We start from the raw sequence: 17,742 nt of genomic DNA, 5'->3' as shown, positions 1-17,742 counted from the left end.
GCCTTTTGGAAATGATGCAAAGGCTTGTTAACATAGTGTAGAAAACTAATAATTATTTTAATGTTTTGAATAACTCAGTACTGTTCGACAGTTAACTCCTCCACTAGAACTTTTGTGATGTGACTTCACATTCAAGCAGCAGTATGTGAATAACATTACATGGTGTTCCTTTTAAATAAATAATAAGCTTTCCTATCAATCTTGAAGGCTGACAATGTTCCTTTAAGAAATATTTCAAAAACTGGAGAAAAGATCTCCAATAAACACATTAATTTCTCAATTAAAATGAATTAATCAACCTGGGTAGTCTGGATATGAATCTATTTCAAAGCTGACAGATCTTAATGGATTCACTGAACACATAAACTTAGCTTGAATATAAGACATAGATCGACTCTGTCAAATTTCTAAGGTTTTCAGTACAATCAGTCATAAACCACTATGGTTACAGAATATATTTCCTATTTTAAATCATAAACAAATAAATATATCAAAAAGCAAATTTAAATCGTTCATTAACTGCTATAGCTGAGGAGTGCTCATATTCCCTAAGGCTCCATTCAACATTCTTTATTATTCAAGATATTAACAAATTGCAGGACATATGTTGCCAAGTAGGAGTGTTGATGAATGCAGACATACTGCCATTTAGCATGAATCTTCTTCAGTTAGTGACATCTCATTTGCACTTTTGCGGAAACTAGGGAAGATTAATAATAATTTTTTAAAAACTCCTGGGATTCTGCCTGCCTTTATAGCTCAAACTGTAGTTGAAAAGGAATTGCTATCCTTGTAAAAATATTTTTATTTACAGCTTTTCCCACCAAAAAAGAAGCAGCATATGTTAAATTGCACTGACTTCATCCAGGATAGAACATCCTGCGGGCCAAAATGCTGAACTGTGAGTGACGGTCTGTTCCCTGTCCCTACAAATAAACTGTGAGCAACTCCAGTTAGACCACACTTGAAGTATCACGTTCCCCTCATTATAGAAAGGATGTAGAAGCCTTAGAATGGGTGCAGAGGTGATTTATCACATTGCTGCCTGCAATAGAGAGCATGTTTTATGAGCAAAGGTTGAGTGAGCTTGGGCTTTTCTCTTTGGAGCAAAGGAGGATGAGAGTTGACTTGATAGAGGTGCATAAGATGATAAGAGTGGACGGTCAGTGCCTTTTTCCCAGGGCAGCAATGGCTAATATGAGAGGGCTGAACTTTAAGGTGATTGGAGGAAAGTATAGCAGGGTGGGGTGGGGGAGGGTTGTGGTGCCAGAGTTTATTAAATAGAAGTAACACACACAAATCTGCAGATTTTCTCTTGTTTTTTTAAATAAAGAGTGGTCAGTGAATGGAACACACTGCTGTTGGTGGTGGTGGTGGTGGAAGAAGTAGATACATTCCGGTTATTTAAGAGACAGGCAGGCATATGGATGAAATTAAAAGGAGGGCTATGTGGGTTGGATAGATCTTTGAGTAGGTTAAGTGGTTGGCACAACATGGTTGGCTGAAGAACCTGAATTGTGCTGTACTGTTCTATGCAATATTAGTATTTCTCTGGAATGTTAAAAATCTAAGTTTCTTTTAAATGACTAATCATTAATGTCAATATTTTCCCCCTGTTTTTTTTTTCTTGCATTCTTTTCATCAAACCAAATTTGGCCTTCAAGCTTGATAGTGCTGGGAATGTGGAATCCACGATGGATCACAACGGTACATATGATGGTGAAATAAAATTCTGCCACTGTTAATGTCCACTGTCATGTTAGGTAACCAACTGTGACCTTCTAGATCTATTCGTAATCAATACCATTTTGGACAGTGGAAGTATCACCTGTAAAATATAGGATACCCTCACCGATAAATAAGAACTCTATCTCCACCTGAGCACTATGAGAGAAACTACTGCCATCTGTGAAGGTGGTTTGTTGAAGATGAAGTCAGGTTGGTTTTTGCTTCCTAACTTCTCTCGTGCCCAGAATGGAAGGTTTGACCTTCAGTCTGGAGCTGCTCAGTCAGTAGAGATGACAGAAAACCACCCATGGAGATGAACAGTTGCTACTATCTGATTTTTTATATTATTCAATATGGTAAGGTATTCATTCTTTAGTGTATTGAGGCTGGTAGGTAGTAATGATTAGGAGCCATCACTAATCACTCTTTACTGAAATTCATCAGAATCTTATTGATGCATACTTCTTTTCCACTGTACGCCACTGGATCAGCACCAATAGCAGGAGCAGTAACCTGAGCCTTAATTAGTCTGTAGATCAGTTATCTTACTTCGGCACAATTCCCATCTGTTTGTGGACACGATCCTGCTAAGTGTTTGATGGCTCTGGGCCTGTATTCACTAGAATTCAGAAGATTGAGGGGTGATTTAATTGAATGTTATCAAATGTTATAAGGTCTTGATGTGGAGAGGATGTTTCCTGTGGAGGAAGAGGCTAAGACTAGAGGACACAGCCTTAGAATAGAGGATGTCCTTTTAGAACTGAGATGAGAAGAAATCTTTTTAGCTAGTGTTACATACCTCGTAACTGGGTTGCCAAACCAGCAGAAATGGATCACTCAGTTGGAGACTGGATTACTGGAACTAAGAAAGTTTTATTAAAGAAATAAGCAACACAGTACTCTAATAGTAAGGATATAAATGCAACAGTTCAGTAATGATAAACACACATGTACACAGAATTAGGATAACAGGATCAATCAAGCTCTATCGTCGTCTAGGGGTAAATGACCAGTTTCAAAGTGATGCAAAGTTCAGTTCAATTGAGTTCAGTTCAGTTCACAGTAATCACTGCTGTGGCGATGGACGGGGGGGAGGAGAGGAGAGAGAGAGCAAAAGCGAATGAATATTCAAACGGCTTCCACACAGACCTTCGATATTCTTCGCAGTCAGCTTTCGGGCGAGCGCTTTGTAATGTCTTCTGAGGTCACCGACTGTGACCCCTCCGTTTTCAGATACGATCGCTCCTCTGCAGTGAACCTGGCACCCAGGCAAGGGCAGACACACACCAGGTTCCCGCCGATCGTACCTTTCCACCCTGTGCGTCTATGGCTTGGTCCTGCGATCATCCCTCCAAAACTCCCACCGACTTGTGGGAGGCGCACCGCTTCCAGGGTCTCGTTACCTCGTGGTGTCGTGTGTGTCTTGCCTTAGCTAACCTGTTCCTTTTTATCCCCCTGCTGGGTTATCACCTGTCCATCACTTCAAACAGTTCAGGGTTCAAAGAGGAGCCAATCTTGACAGCTCTCAGACCGTGTCTCCTTCCGTTACTCTCTCCCGTCCCTTCATTAACATCTCCAAATGCTGCTCCATTGTTTTCCTTATCTCTCTTTCTCCTGAAGACAGGTGGCAGACCAACTGCTGATCCCACTGGTGCCAGCACAGGACAGTTAACATCTTAGTCTATGTGTACTTTTGTCACACTAGGGAGTGAGGAATCTGTGGAATTTGTTGCCACAGGCAGCTGTGGAGGCTGTCTTTATATATATTTAAGGCAGAAGTTCTTGATTTGTCAGGGCATGAAGGGATACAGTGGGAAGGCAGGAGAATGGGCTGAGAGGGAAAATGGATCAGTCAGATGAAATGGTAGAGCATACTTGATGGGCCAAATGGTCTAATTCTCCTCCTATATCTTATGGTTTTACAGTCTTAATCCAGTGTTATGATTAATATCATCCAATTCTAGTTTGATCTTAAAAAATATTTTGGCAGTTTGGCACAGCTGGGAGGCTTATCATTAGGGCCATTTAGAGTCAACTGAATTGTCGTGGGCCTGAGAGGCATACAGGCAGATTTCCTTTCTTAAGGAGGATTGCTGAACCAGATTTTTTTTTTTGTAATAGCACTATCATTACATTGTCACTTATTGACCCAGATATTCATTTGATATTTGTATCAACTGAATTTAATCTACATGGTGCCACGGTATGATTTAATATCTTGCTGTTGCAGATCACTAATCCAGACCACTGGATTATTACTCCAGCAATATTCCAAGAACACTGTGCGGCAACATCAACAGGATTTGAAAGAAGTTCAACTTGAATCACATATGTTTCACAAAGGTGCTTCAAAGATGTATTTACTATCTCCGTGAAGCTCTTCTACTGCATGTCTTGCCTTGCGCCCTTAACTCCTGATGGAGTCATTGGGGCACCATCGTGACAAGCTTTGCACCAGTCTGTTCCATCTGTCGTGGTTGTGTGCCAGAGCCTGGGTCACCACAAATGTTTTCCCTGTCCATTCTTTAATGTTGTCCGTCCATCTTTTCCTCTGTCTACCTCTCCTTGTTTTCCCCTCCACAGTTCTTTGTAGAACGGTCTTTGCAAGGCCACTGTATCTTGTTATGTGGCCATACCATCTCAACTTTCTTTTCTTCACCATTGTGAGAAGGTCTTCATGGGGGCCAATGTGGTGCTGGATGGTCTTGCGGACCTGCTCGTTTGTGATGTGGTCCATGTATGAGATGCCCAAGATGTTGCAATAATATCTCATTTCCAATGACTGTATCTTCCTCTGTTGCTCTGCTGTGAGGGTCCATGTCTCACATGCATACAGGAAGATGGAGAATACTAATGCACGCAGTAGTCTGACCTTCCACTTCATGGTGATGTTGCTGTCCCTCCATATTGTCTTGAGTTTGGATAGTGCAGTCATTGTCTGTGTGGTTCTTGCCTGGACTTCTGGTCTTGATCCTTCATCACTGATGATTGCCTTACTGCATGTATCCTCTCTTATATTACCAAGCCACTTGTCATTCAGGTATTATGTACATTTCAGGTATTTCTCGGATTTATAAAAGTACACTTCCATCAATATTGTTCCTGACAGAAAGCTATAAACTAGTTTTATTAAGCGTCTCTTTGGTACAATAGTTGTGATCAGTATCAAAATTTCAGCACTGAGCATGATAAGCTCACATATTTTTCTACCTTCTTCCAAGTAAAATTTTGGGATCACTCTTTCTTTTAAGGTGACAGTAGTGTTATCCTGTTACAATAATATTTACAAAATCTGTAATGTCCTTTTGCCTCCACAGTGCTTATGGACTTGTTAAGTTCTTCTAACATTCTTTTTTTTTAATTCCATCATCTGTAGTCTGATTTGCCTTATCATTTTTGGGCTCTGTTTTCAAAGTAAATTTATTTTGCTGCATAATAGACTGTTTCTTGTGAGCTATACAGTAGCATGCAAAAGTTTGGGCACCCTTGTCAAAATTTTTGTTGCTGTGAATAGCTAAGCGAGTAAAAGATGACCTGATCTCCAAAAGGCATAAAATTAAAGATGACACATTTCTTTAATATTTTAAGCAAGATTACTTTTTTATTTCCATCTTTTACCATTTCAAAATAATAAAAAGGGAAAAAGGCCTGAAGCAAAAGTTTGGGCACCCTGCATGGTCAGTACTTAGAATAACACCCCCTTTGGCAAGTGTCACAGCTTGTAAACGCTTTCTGTAGCCAGCTAAGAAGCTTTCAATTCTTGTTTGGGGGATTTCGCCCATTCTTCCTTGCAAAAGGCTTCTAGTTCTGTGAGATTCTTGGGCCGTCTTGCATACACTGCTCTTTCGATGATGTTTAGGTCGGGAGACCATGAGGGCCATGGCAAGCCCAAAGAATCATCGATTCACCCCTGTGCTTAACAGTTGCAGAGGTGTTCTTTTTATGAAATTCTGCACCCTTTTTTCTCCAAACATACCTTTGCTTATTATGGCCAAAAAGTTCTATTTTAACTTCATCAGTCCACAGCACTTGTTTCCAAAATGTATCAGGCTTGTTTAGATGTTCCTTTGCAAACTTCTGACGATGAATTTTGTGGCAAGAATGCAGGAAAGGTTTTCTTCTGATGACTCTTCCATGAAAGTCATATTTGTGCAGGTGTTGCTGCACAGTAGAATAGTGCACCACCACTCCAATGTCTGCTAAATCTTCCTGAAGGTCTTTTGCAGTCAAACGGGAGTTTTGATTTGCCTTTTTAGCAATCCGATGAGCTGTTCTCTTGGAAAGTTTTCTTGGTCTTCCAGACCTCAATTTGACCTCCACCGTTCCCATTAACTGCCGTTTCTTAATTACATTACGAACTGAGGAAATGGCTACCTGAAAACACTTTGCTATCTTCTTGTAGCCTTCTCCTGCCTTGTGGGCATCAATTATTTTAATTTTCAGAGTGCTAGGCAGCTGCTTAGAGGAGCACATGGCTGCTGATTGTTGGGACAAAGTTTGAGGAGTCAGGGTATTTATAAAGCTTTGAAACTTACATAACCTGACCTTTCCTAACGATGACTGTGAACAAGCTATAGCCCTAACAAGCTAATTAAGGTCTGAGACCTTGGTAAAAGTTTTTTGAGAGCTCAAATCTCTTGGGGTGTCCAAACTTTTGCATGGTGCTCCTCTCTTTTTTTACTCTAAAATTGTACAAAACAAAAATAATACACTAATCTTGCTTAAAATGTTGAAAAGAATGTTTCATCTTTAAGTTTATGACTTTTGGAGATCAGTTCATCTTCTACTCACTTAACTATTCACAGTAACAGAATTGACCGGGGTGCCCAAACTTTTGCATGCCACTGTATTTCAGTGGTGCATATTTAAGTCTAAACAACACTCTTAAAACACATTTAAAATTCAGAGGTTCTCTATCTTAAATATTTAAAAAAATTTACAGGTTTTCTATCTCATCTTGAATGATTATCTTGAAACATTGTAAAATATTTCCAAATTACAAACCATCCACAACAAAAACATTTCCAAAAGTATAAGGCATTTCCTAAACATAAAACAGAAATCGTTTCTTAAGGATAAAGGATTTTTCAAACACAGAGGATTTCCAAACCACAGGTACAATTCCTATAAACTAAAAAGACATGCCAACAAGTTGCAGCCAAACGAATTGTCTTGCAGAAACCATTGCTGGAGGAATGGATTCACTTTGAATGCTTTGTAGAACTCGAAGACTCTAGGATTACATCACTGTTTCTGAAGAAATCACAAGAAAATCGGTAAAAAGGTTATCAGGAGTATAGCATTCCTTAGGGGTAGCTATCCTTCTCCTCCTGGTAAGTCTTTTACCATTGTAGAACATAACACATATAATAGAAGGTTTTAAAGGTCAAAGGTGTAAACCATGATAATATAATGCCATCATTAGCAATCACCAATACATTTACAACATACATTGTATAAAATCTTAAGAACCATACGTATATATAAAAAATTACCCATATTATCAAGTCAATATACCGTATCGAAATAGGTGTATAAAAATGTTTGTTGCCTCATTGTATTATTAAACCAATTAATCACAACAGACACACCTAACCCTCTTCAGGATGAGGCAAGAAAAATGCATAGCTGTACGGAACATAAGTGATCAGGATTAGGAAAAAGAAGGGAGTAAGGATAACATGATCAGCGCTCTTCACTGCTCTTCCCTCTTCTCGGATTAAGGACAAGTCAGAGGAATTGGTAAAGAGGTGAATACAAGGTAGTGCTCGTAAAGCAAAGCAAAGAGATACCCATAGTAGTGCAGGTTAGGTATGGGAGATACCGAAGTCTTAGGAGTGAAGTAATTACACAAAAAAAAAACAGAAGCCACCAAACTTCCATCCTTGCAGACTTCAATATTTCAACTAAAAGAGCACTATCAAAACAACAATTCCAATAGCTAAGGAAACTGTTCATTGGAAGTCTGCAAAAAAATCTGCAACCCAACTTAAAGTAGTGCCAATTCACCCAGAAACTATTCACTACTGTGGAAGCTAAATGTGCTATAGTTTCAGCTAGAGCATTAAACCAGTCAGGGGCTTGGTACGAGTCTGCAAAGGAAACTTGCAAAAAGAGGTGCCTCTTCATCTGATTGTGTCAGTTCAATTAATCTCATATAGATAAACATTCTTTTAACTTGACTGAGTTTCTTCTAGTCGTTGTTGATGAATATCAAGTCCTTCTGGCACATGCTTTGTTGCATCCAAAAACTGGACTTGTGTTTCTGTCTTGAAATACACAACTTGGACTAAAGCATCAAATTACTCCAAGAGTTATTTTCATTACAAACCTTAAAGAGTGAGTAATTGTCTAAAAGTGATCCTCTAATAGCAGTATGTCTGAACAACTTTTGTCATCAGAAGTTTCCACTTTCTGAGTGAACCAAAGGATCACAACAGTGGTATTATGAGAGTGAGCACTGTCAAGAAGTGTGTAACCCCAAAATTTTGCATTATCAATTGGTCTCCAGCAGTAAACTTGTTATGAGCCTGTTTCACCATTTCGAATTTGTAGTTGAATTCTGTCTGAAATATAACTGAATTTATAATTCTGGAATAATTTTTGTTGTAAGGTATGTTTTGCACCACAGGACAAACTGTTCACAATGTTTTGTTAAGAGCAAATAGGAAATCAAGGTAGATTAAATTATCTGTGGGACTAAAATCTCTAAAAAGCTTTTAGGAAAATGTTCACTTTACCTTGGCTTCTGCTACGATGCATCTTTCTGTTTTCCAATGCAAGGATCAATGGCTTCGCTTGAACCATTTAGAACATAACCCAGAAATGCAGAAAATTGTCATGTTACCTTGAAATTTAACAACAGAGTGGAATTGTCACCATAATTGCAGAGATAGAAAGGTCTAAAGTCTTTGAAAAAGGATTTGGTGCTTTCTAGGTGTATATGGCACACAAACTCTTCTTGTGCTTCCAGCCAGGTTCAGGTGTCAAGTTTAACCAACATTTCAATGACAAACTCCACCATCTTCAGGGATGATGCCTAGGTATGTATAATCTGCTGATATATATACTCAGCTCCTATCATCCATCACTCCTGATTGGTTAGTCCTCAACCAATCAGTTTTCCACTGTCTTATTCTCTAGTCTTATTTCAATGGCTTCCTTCACGAGACAGTCCCAAAAACCATTGGTGAGGAACAGTAGTTTTGTGCCGTTGGAGTCAATCCTGCAGTCATTTCATAAGCAATGTTCTGCTATCTATAGGGCAACATACTGTATCAATGAGATCTTCCTCAAGTAAACAAGATTTTTTTTTCTTTTTAGATCTTTTAGATGTTTTATTTTTTCAATACATCTCATGCCTATCGAGGTGTAAGTGTTCCATAGTGAACCCATGTACCGCTCTAAAATAAGGGTTCCACTCATTCTGGAGGATTAAATCCCATGGGGGCAGGTGCGATGTTATCTCTGGAGACAGTTTTATCTACAGTTTTGTATCCCCTCCAGGTCTTGATTACAATAGTCGTATCATTGATGACCTGGGTACTGATACAAGGAGATTTCCATCTAGGACAGAAACTAGGGTCAGAATTATTTACTGTATATGGAATTTTCTTTCTTCAGACCTAGTCCATGTCTTTGTAGCCTCCAAAATGTCTTGTCAGATTCTTTTGTTTACTCTTGAATTCCCATAAACTCTCTCAAGTCCTTGAGGAGAGCTGCATCGGGTGTAGGCGATGGTTGGCCTGAGTTAGCGATTAGGGATGTATTTAGGTGGACATTTTACATTAAGAGATAGGTGTAATATTCTTGTTTGCTCCTATTTTCACAATAGGCACTTTGTTTACAGACAGTTGCACTTCAGTGACAAGTGCAGCCTACTTTGCCTCTAGAGCAGACCAGTTATTGCCAGGCTTTGCATCATCTCTGGTTTCCTTCACTGCACCAGGCCTCTCAATTGCGGTTGGAATGGAGTGCTGTACTCCACTTGTATGCCTGTTCATTCACACGTGGCTTGCTAGTGAAAGAAGAACCTTGGTCAGCTCTAATGCAACTAGGTGTGCCAGCATATGGGAATAGAGAGTTTTGGAGTGCTGTGATGAGGCCTGCAGTATATCCTGGGATGTGTGAGAACTATGTTAATTGTCTAGTCAATAATAATTCATAAATATTTTTCCACATGGACAAATGTGTAAGCAGTTTACCTCAAGATCACCTCCAACAAGACAAGCAAATCCAAATGCAGCAGTGCAGCTGTGGCAATTGATTATATGGGCCTATTTCTGGCATCCCAAGGCAACCCACCTTATCAGAATCCTAACAAGTATATACTTGTGAGAATTGATTTTTGTACCGGATATTTGTGGTTAGGCTCTACAACTTATTGTAGTGGGACCAGTGTTTCAAGAACTTCTTCCCTTGTCTGTTTTCTATCTGGTAGTTGACCAGATGGGAAGATCACTTTCTACTGCGTTCCTAACATAATTATAGTCAGTACATATCATGACTGGTTTTGTTGTGTTTACTTGTTTTAGACATAATTCTAAGGCTTTAGCCTCTGCAAATTGATCTGTATTATTATTAAAGGAAGTGCTTGCAATTGATGTGGTTCAAATTCAATTTCCAATAAAAAACATCATCGAAAATCTGTGGAAAAACCTCAAAAGAGCAGTGCATGCAAGATGGCCCAAGAATCTCATAGAACTAGAAGCCTTTTGCAAGGAAGAATGGGCAAAAATCCCCCAAACAAGAATTGAAAGCCTCTTAGCTGGCAACAGAAAGCGTTTACAAGCTGTGATACTTGGCAAAGGGGTTGTTAATCTCAGTTCTGACCATGCAGGGTGTCCAAACTTTTGCTTCGGGCCCTTTTCCTTTTTTGTTATTTTGAAACTGTAAAAGATAGAAATAAAAAAGTAATCTTGCTTAAAATATTAAAGGAATGTGTCATCTTTAACTTTATGCCTTTTGGAAATCAGGTCATCTTTTACTTGCTTAGCTATTCACAGTAACAGAAATTTTGACCAGGGGTGCCCAAACTTTTGCATGCCACTGTATGTGCCACAATTCCCTATTTTACATCCAATTCATGATGTGCCCTATCAGGGTCAATCTCCATAGGAAAGCAAATTGAAAGAGAACAAACCCTATGATGAGAAGAATATCTGCAAAGATTCTTCTGGTTAGCATCAATCATGACTGCAGCAGAACAGCAGAAACCCCAGGAAGAAAGCAGAGCAAGTGAGAGAACTCCCAAGGAAATTTAACAGTTGTTGAGTAATTAGCTTTGATCAATAAATAGTATATCGGATATACCTAAAGGAAATTTATCATTCTTACAATATTGATTAAGAATTTTCATTCCTGTATGAAACAATATCTAAAATTAATGGGAAGGACATTCCTCTATTGGAAAGTGGAAAATTATCCTTTAATTCTTATACCAGGTAAATAACAAAGATGCCTCAAAAGTCTGAATGGTACTTCAGTGTTATCCAACCAAAATCTATCAATTTTAAATGTTTTAAAATGTAAAAAGACAACAGCCATTTGAAGTTACCTGAGTAACAATGTTTTCAAATGGACTTGTTACTTGGATAGAGTGTTTGCTGACAAAATTTGTCAGCAAAGTGTGGAGCATATATTTTGTAGAAAACACTCTATTCTGAAGCAAAATCAATTTACTTTAAAATACAGTCCATCCAAAAAGTGGAGGAAACAGAACATAAATTCTAAGACAAAAGAGACTACAGATGCTAGAGCTCTAGGTGAAAAAGAAACAGAACACTGAAAGAATTCTGCATGTTAATGAGCATCTGTGGAGATAAAGGGAATGTGTCAATTTTCAGGTCAAGGCCCTGAATCAGGGCTGTAGTGAAGAGGAATGAATACCAGTATGTAGGAGTATGAAAGGCGAAGGGATGGATGGAAGTTGGGAAATGGAACTAGATGAGGAGAAGATCCAGCTATTATACTGATGCACCATCAATAACTCCAAAAGACTGGGAGTAGAGTAAATACTGAAAGGCTTTTATTCGCAGTAAAATGTGACCTCCAGCATGCTGAGTGTCTGCCCCAGGACTGAGAGGAGGAGCCAAGGCCCAATCGCCTTTATTCAGGGGTCTGTGGGAGGAGCCACAGGGGCAGTCAGCAGAGGGGCGTGTCCAGACAGGTAACCCAGTTACAACATATATATTTGGTTTACCACATTCACCCCTCCTTTTTTTAAAAAAGAGTCTCGCGGGGTGAAGTGACTGACAATATTTAAAATAAATATATTTACAGGTCAAGTCTATCAGGCGGTCGAGTCCGTCGCTGTGACCTATGTAGGCACTGGCGACAGCGATTGTGCTGGGTCTGGCCTGACTTGAGGTGTCAGCACGTTAGGCGTCGGTAATCCCTCATGCATATGCGTCATGCCCGGAATGAGAGTGTCGTGGGGTGCCTGTGTAGGGCTTGGAGTGTGCGGTGTCTGGTGGGTATATATATTGGTGGATACGGGGCTAATAGTCACCATGGAGTGTTCAGGGTAGGGGCCCGGTGCTCCTGCGGGCACCAGGTCGCGGATGGAGACTGTGTCCTCCCGCCCATCAGGTAAAACCACATAGGCATAGAACCCTCTCAACTATCGGGGAGTATTTATTCCTCCTTGCATGTTTCCGGAGCAGCACTGGCCCCAGGGACATCAGCCAATTTGGTAGGGTGGTCCCAGTGGTCGACTTTCTGGGAAAAGAAAAGAGCCGCTCGTGAGGGGTGGCATTGGTGGCCGTGCATAACAGGGAGCGGATGGAGTGGAGTGCCTCGGGAAGGACCTCCTGCCAGTGGGAGACCGGCAGTCCCTTTGACCTGAGGGCTAAGAGTGTGGCTTTCCACACTGTGCCATTCTCCTTCTCTACCTGTCCATTCCCCCGGGGATTATAGCTCGTGGTCCTACTAGTTGCAATTCCCCTAGCCAGCAGCTTGTCACTCATAAACGAGAACCCTCTGTCACTGTGGATCTTACATGGGTATCCGAACAGAGTGAAGAGCTTGCGCAGGGATTTTATAACTGATGTGGTAGTGGTGTCCGGGCAGGGATTGGTGAAGGGGAACTGCGAGTACTCGTCGATAACGTTAAGAAAGTACACATTGCGGTTGGTGGAGGGAAGGGGGCCCTTAAAATCAACACTCAGTCGCTCAAAGGGGCAGGTGGCCTTGATGAGTGGTGCCTTTTCGGGTCAGTAGAAGTGCGGTTTGCACTCTGCGCAGACTTGGCAGTTCCTGGTCATCGTCCTGATCTCCTCAAGGATTCTGGGCTTTCACGAAGAGGAAGAGCCGGGTGACCCCCGGGTGGCAAAGATCTACACGTAGGGTGTATAGCCAGTTGATCTGCGCGCTGGCGCACATTCCCCGGGATAGGGAATCGGAGGGCTCATTAAGCTTCCCAGGCCTGTACATGATGTCATAGTTGTAGGTGGAGAGTTCGATTCTCCACCTCAGGATTTTATCATTTTTGATTTTGCCCCGCTGTTGGTTACTAAACATGAATGTGACTGAGCACTGGTCAGTCAGCAGGGTGAACTTTTTGCTGGCGAGATAGTGCCTCCAGTGCCTAATAGCTTCCACTATAGCCTGGGCCTCTTTCTCCACCGCAGAGTGCCGAATTTCAGGGCCTTGAAGGGTACGGGAGAAGAACGCCACCGGTCTTCCCACCTGGTTGAGGGTAGCAGCCAGCGCAAAGTCGGAGGCATCACTCTCTACTTGGAAGGGAATGGCCTCATCCACCGCATGCATTGCTGCTTTGGCAATGTACCGCGTGGGCCTCGGCTGAGAGGGGGAATGTGTTGGAATTGACCAGGGGGCGGGCCTTGTCTGAGTAGTTAGAGACCCATTGGGCGTAATATGAGAAGAAGCCCAGGCACCTTTTGAGGGCTCTGAGGGTATTGGGAAGAGGGAGTTCCAACAGGGGGAGCATACAGTCGGGGTCAGGGCCAATGACTCCGTTCTCCACGACACACCCAAGGATAGCAAGTCAGGTGGTTCCGAACACACACTTGTCCTTGTTATAGGTGAGATTGAAAGCTTTGGCTGCTTGGAGAAATCTTTGGAGGTTGTTGTCGTGATCCTGCCGGTCGTGACCGCAGATGGTGATGTTATCCAGATATAGGAACGTGGCCTTCAGTTGGCACTGGTCCACCATCCGGTCCATTTCCCTCTGGAAGACAGATACACCATTTGTGACACCGAAGGGGACGCTCAGGAAGTGATAAAGACTGCCGTCCGCCTGGAAGATGGTGTAAAGGCGGTCCTCCCGGCGGATGGGGAGCTGATGGTAAGCGGATTTTAGGTCTATGGTTGAGTACACCTTGTACTGTGCTATCTGATTGGCCAATTCTGTGATGCGGGGTAGAGGGTATGCGTCGAGCTGCATGAACCTATTGATGGTCTGGCTATAGTCCACGACCATCCTATTTTTCTCCCCGTTCCGAACAATGACCACCTGCGCCCTCCAAGGACTTGTGCTTGGCTCAATGATCCCCTCCCTAAGCAGCCGCTGCACCTTCGACTTAATGAAGGCTCTGTCCCCCGCGCTGTACCTCCTGCTTTTAGTTGCCACAGGTTTACAGTCAGGGGTCAGGTTGACAAACAGCGGTGGGGGAGGGATCTTGAGGGTGGAGAGGCCGCAAGTGGTGTTGGTAGTGCGGCTGTTGGCATGGTGCTGGGTGGAATGTGTGGATCGGTGTGTGTGGGTGGTCAGTAGCAGGGTATGTGACGTATTTCTACAAAACTGGGGATCTACGACAGTGATTGCTGGGAGGGGCCCATCATACTCCATTGTCACGCTTTTCAGGTGGCTCTGGAAGTTGAGCCCCAATAGCACAGGGGCACACAGTTGAGGCATGACCAGTAACGCAAAGTCTCGATATTCTGTGCCCTGCACCACTAGCGTTGCTACACAAACCCCCCCACCGGATGTCTGTTGTATGCGACCCGGAAACCATGGTGACCCTCTGACTTATCGGCCATATCACAAGTCCGCAATGCTGCTCAGGTGGATAAAACTCTCTGTGCTGCCTGTGTCAAACAGGCAGCTGTCCTGCGCCCCTCCACCAGGATGTCCATCATTGACCTTGCGAGCTGGTGGGGAGCTCTTAGGTTGAGGGTCACGGAGGCCAGGGTTGAGTCGCTGTCTTGGTTCGGCGCAGTGGGGTGCCCCGTGAGCACCCGTTGGTCGTAGGTGGTTGGAGGGGGCGCCAACCAAGGTGGCCACCCCCATGTCTCGCACATGGCGGCGGCGTGCAGGGAAGATGGTGACCCCCATGTCTCGCACATGGCGCTTCTCGATCCCGCTCGTGGTTTGGACTTACAGACCTTGGCGAAGTGGCCATTCTTTCCGCAGCTGGAGCAGGTAGCTTCTCGGACCGGGCAGCATTTCCGGGGGTGCTTCTCGAGTGTGCAGAAGTAGCACTTTGTGGACTCGCGACTGGCAGCAGCCGAGGTCGATTCGCCGGCGGGTTGCGGGGTCTGCGGCACCCACGGGGCCATCGGGGGATCGCGTGCCTGGAGAGCCTCAGAGTTGTGCAGAATGGCCTCCAGCATGTCGGCCAGTTCAATTGCCGAACGTAAGGTAAGATCAGCTTTTTCCAGCAGCTGCTGGTGTACATACACTGACTTGGTCCCCGTGATGAAGGCGTCTCTCACTAGGAACTCTGCATGCTGTTCTGCCATCAGCCCCTGGCAACTGCAGGTCCGCACGAGAGTCTGTAGGGCCCGGACAAACTCAGCACTCGATTCCCCAGGCCACTGGTGCCGTGTCGCTAAGCAATGCCAACGCGTAGATAGTGTTTACCGGCCGCAGGTATTGTCCTTTGAGTGCGCTCATCGCGCCGTCGTAACTCGGCTGTTCTCTGATCATCGAGTAGACACGTGGACTGACCCTGGAAAGGAGAACTCTGCGCTTTGCTGTGGAGTCGGTCACTTCAATCGCCTTTAAGTATGATTCGAAGCAGGCCAGCCAGAGTTTGAAAGCATTTTCAGCTTCAGGTGTTTACGGGTTGAGGTCTAACTTGTCGGATCTCAGAGTACGTTCCATGCTTTAAAAGTACTGCGAATAAAATTGATGCACCATCAATAACTCCAAAAGACTGGAAGTAGAGTAAATACTGAAAGGCTTTTATTCGCAGTAAAATGTGACCTCCAGCATGCTGAGCATCTGCCCCTAGACTGAGAGGAGGAGCCAAGGCCCAATCACCTTTATTCAGGGGTCTGTGGGAGGAGCCACAGGGGCAGTCAGCAGAGGGGCGTGTCCAGACAGGTAACCCAGTTACAACATATATATATGGTTTACCAGATATACTACCTGTCTCTCCTGATGTCGACCCCTCATCTGAAACATTGACTTACCCCTTTTGCCTCCACATATGCTGACTGAGTCACTGAATTCTACCAGTGTGCTTCTTCTCATCATAAAGGACCCACACCACCCAGGACATGCCCTATTTTCATTGCTACCATCAGGGAGGAGGTACAGGAGCCAGAAGGAACACACTCAATGATTCAGGAATAACTTCTTCCCCTCTGCCATCTGATTCCTGAATGAACATTGAACCCATGAACACTACCTCACTACATTTTTAAAATTTTTATTTTTGCACTACTTGCTTAACTTAATTATTTTATATATGGCTGTATATAGATATATATTTACTGCAATTTACATTTTCTCTTTCGCTGTTATTATTTATTGAATTGTTCTTCTGCCAAATAATAACAACTTTCACGACATATGCCGATGATATTAAACCTTTACTTTACTTTACTTTATTGTCGCCAAACAATTGATACTAGAGCGTACAATCATCACACCAACAGTAAATATTAAAAATTTAACTTATATATCATAAATAGAAAATAGAAAAGGGAAAATAAGGTAGTGCAAACAAACCGAGAGGCAAGTCCGGATATTTGGAGGGTACGGCCTAGATCCGGGTCAGGATCCGTTCAGCAGTCTTATCACAGTTGGAAAGAAGCTGTTCCCAAATCTGGCCTTATGAGTCTTCAAGCTCCTGAGCCTTCTCCTGGAGGGAAGAGGGACGAAGAGTGTGTTGGCTGGGTGGGTCGTGTCCTTGATTATCCTGGCAGCACTGCTCCGACAGCATGCGGTGTAAAGTGAGTCCAAGGACGGAAGATTGGTTTGTGTGATGTGCTGGGCTGTGTTCACGATTTTCTGCAACTTCTTCCTGTCTTGGACAGTGCAACTTCCATACCAGGTTGTGATGCACCCTAGAAGAATGCTTTCTACGGTGCATCTATAAAAATTAGTGAGGGTTTTAGGGGACAGGCCAAATTTCTTTAGCTTTCTCAGGAAGTAAAGGCACTGGTGTGCCTTCTTGGCAGTGGACTCTGCTTGGTTAGACCAAGTCAGGTCATTTGTGATATTGACCCCAAGGAACTTAAACCTGATTCTGATCCTTCTTCTAAAAACTACATGACCTACATGATAGCATTGTAATTGACTGGGAGTGGGAGATGACTACATTCAAATTATTTGCATAGAGTTTACATATATAAACATACTCTTTCCAGTTTAATAACATCTTTGCTATAGCATGGCAACCCAAACAGTACACAATATTCCAACTGTGACCTCACCAATGTTTTATATAACTGCAATGCAACTTCCCAACTCCTGTACTCATTGTCCTGATTGATGAAGGCCAACATGACAAATGCCTTCTTCACCCTCCAATCTACAGGTGACACTGCTTTCAGCCAATCACAAATATATTTTATATACCAACCACTCCTAGCTTCTGCTATTCCATATCATACTCCAGAGCCACACCATTCACTGCATAATTCATACCTGGGTATGATTTCCCAAAATGCAATGCCTCACATTTCTCTGAATTGAAAGCCATTTGCCAGTCCTTAGCCCATATACCCACCTGATCAAGATAAGACCAGAAGATCATAGGACAGAGGAGCAGAATTAGGCCATTCAGCCCATTGGGTATGCTCTGCCATTCCATCATGGCT

The sequence above is a fragment of the Mobula birostris genome, chromosome 2, assembly GCF_030028105.1.
Source record: "Mobula birostris isolate sMobBir1 chromosome 2, sMobBir1.hap1, whole genome shotgun sequence".
Taxonomy (NCBI): domain Eukaryota; kingdom Metazoa; phylum Chordata; class Chondrichthyes; order Myliobatiformes; family Myliobatidae; genus Mobula; species Mobula birostris.
Note: the sequence above shows the minus strand (reverse complement) of the source record.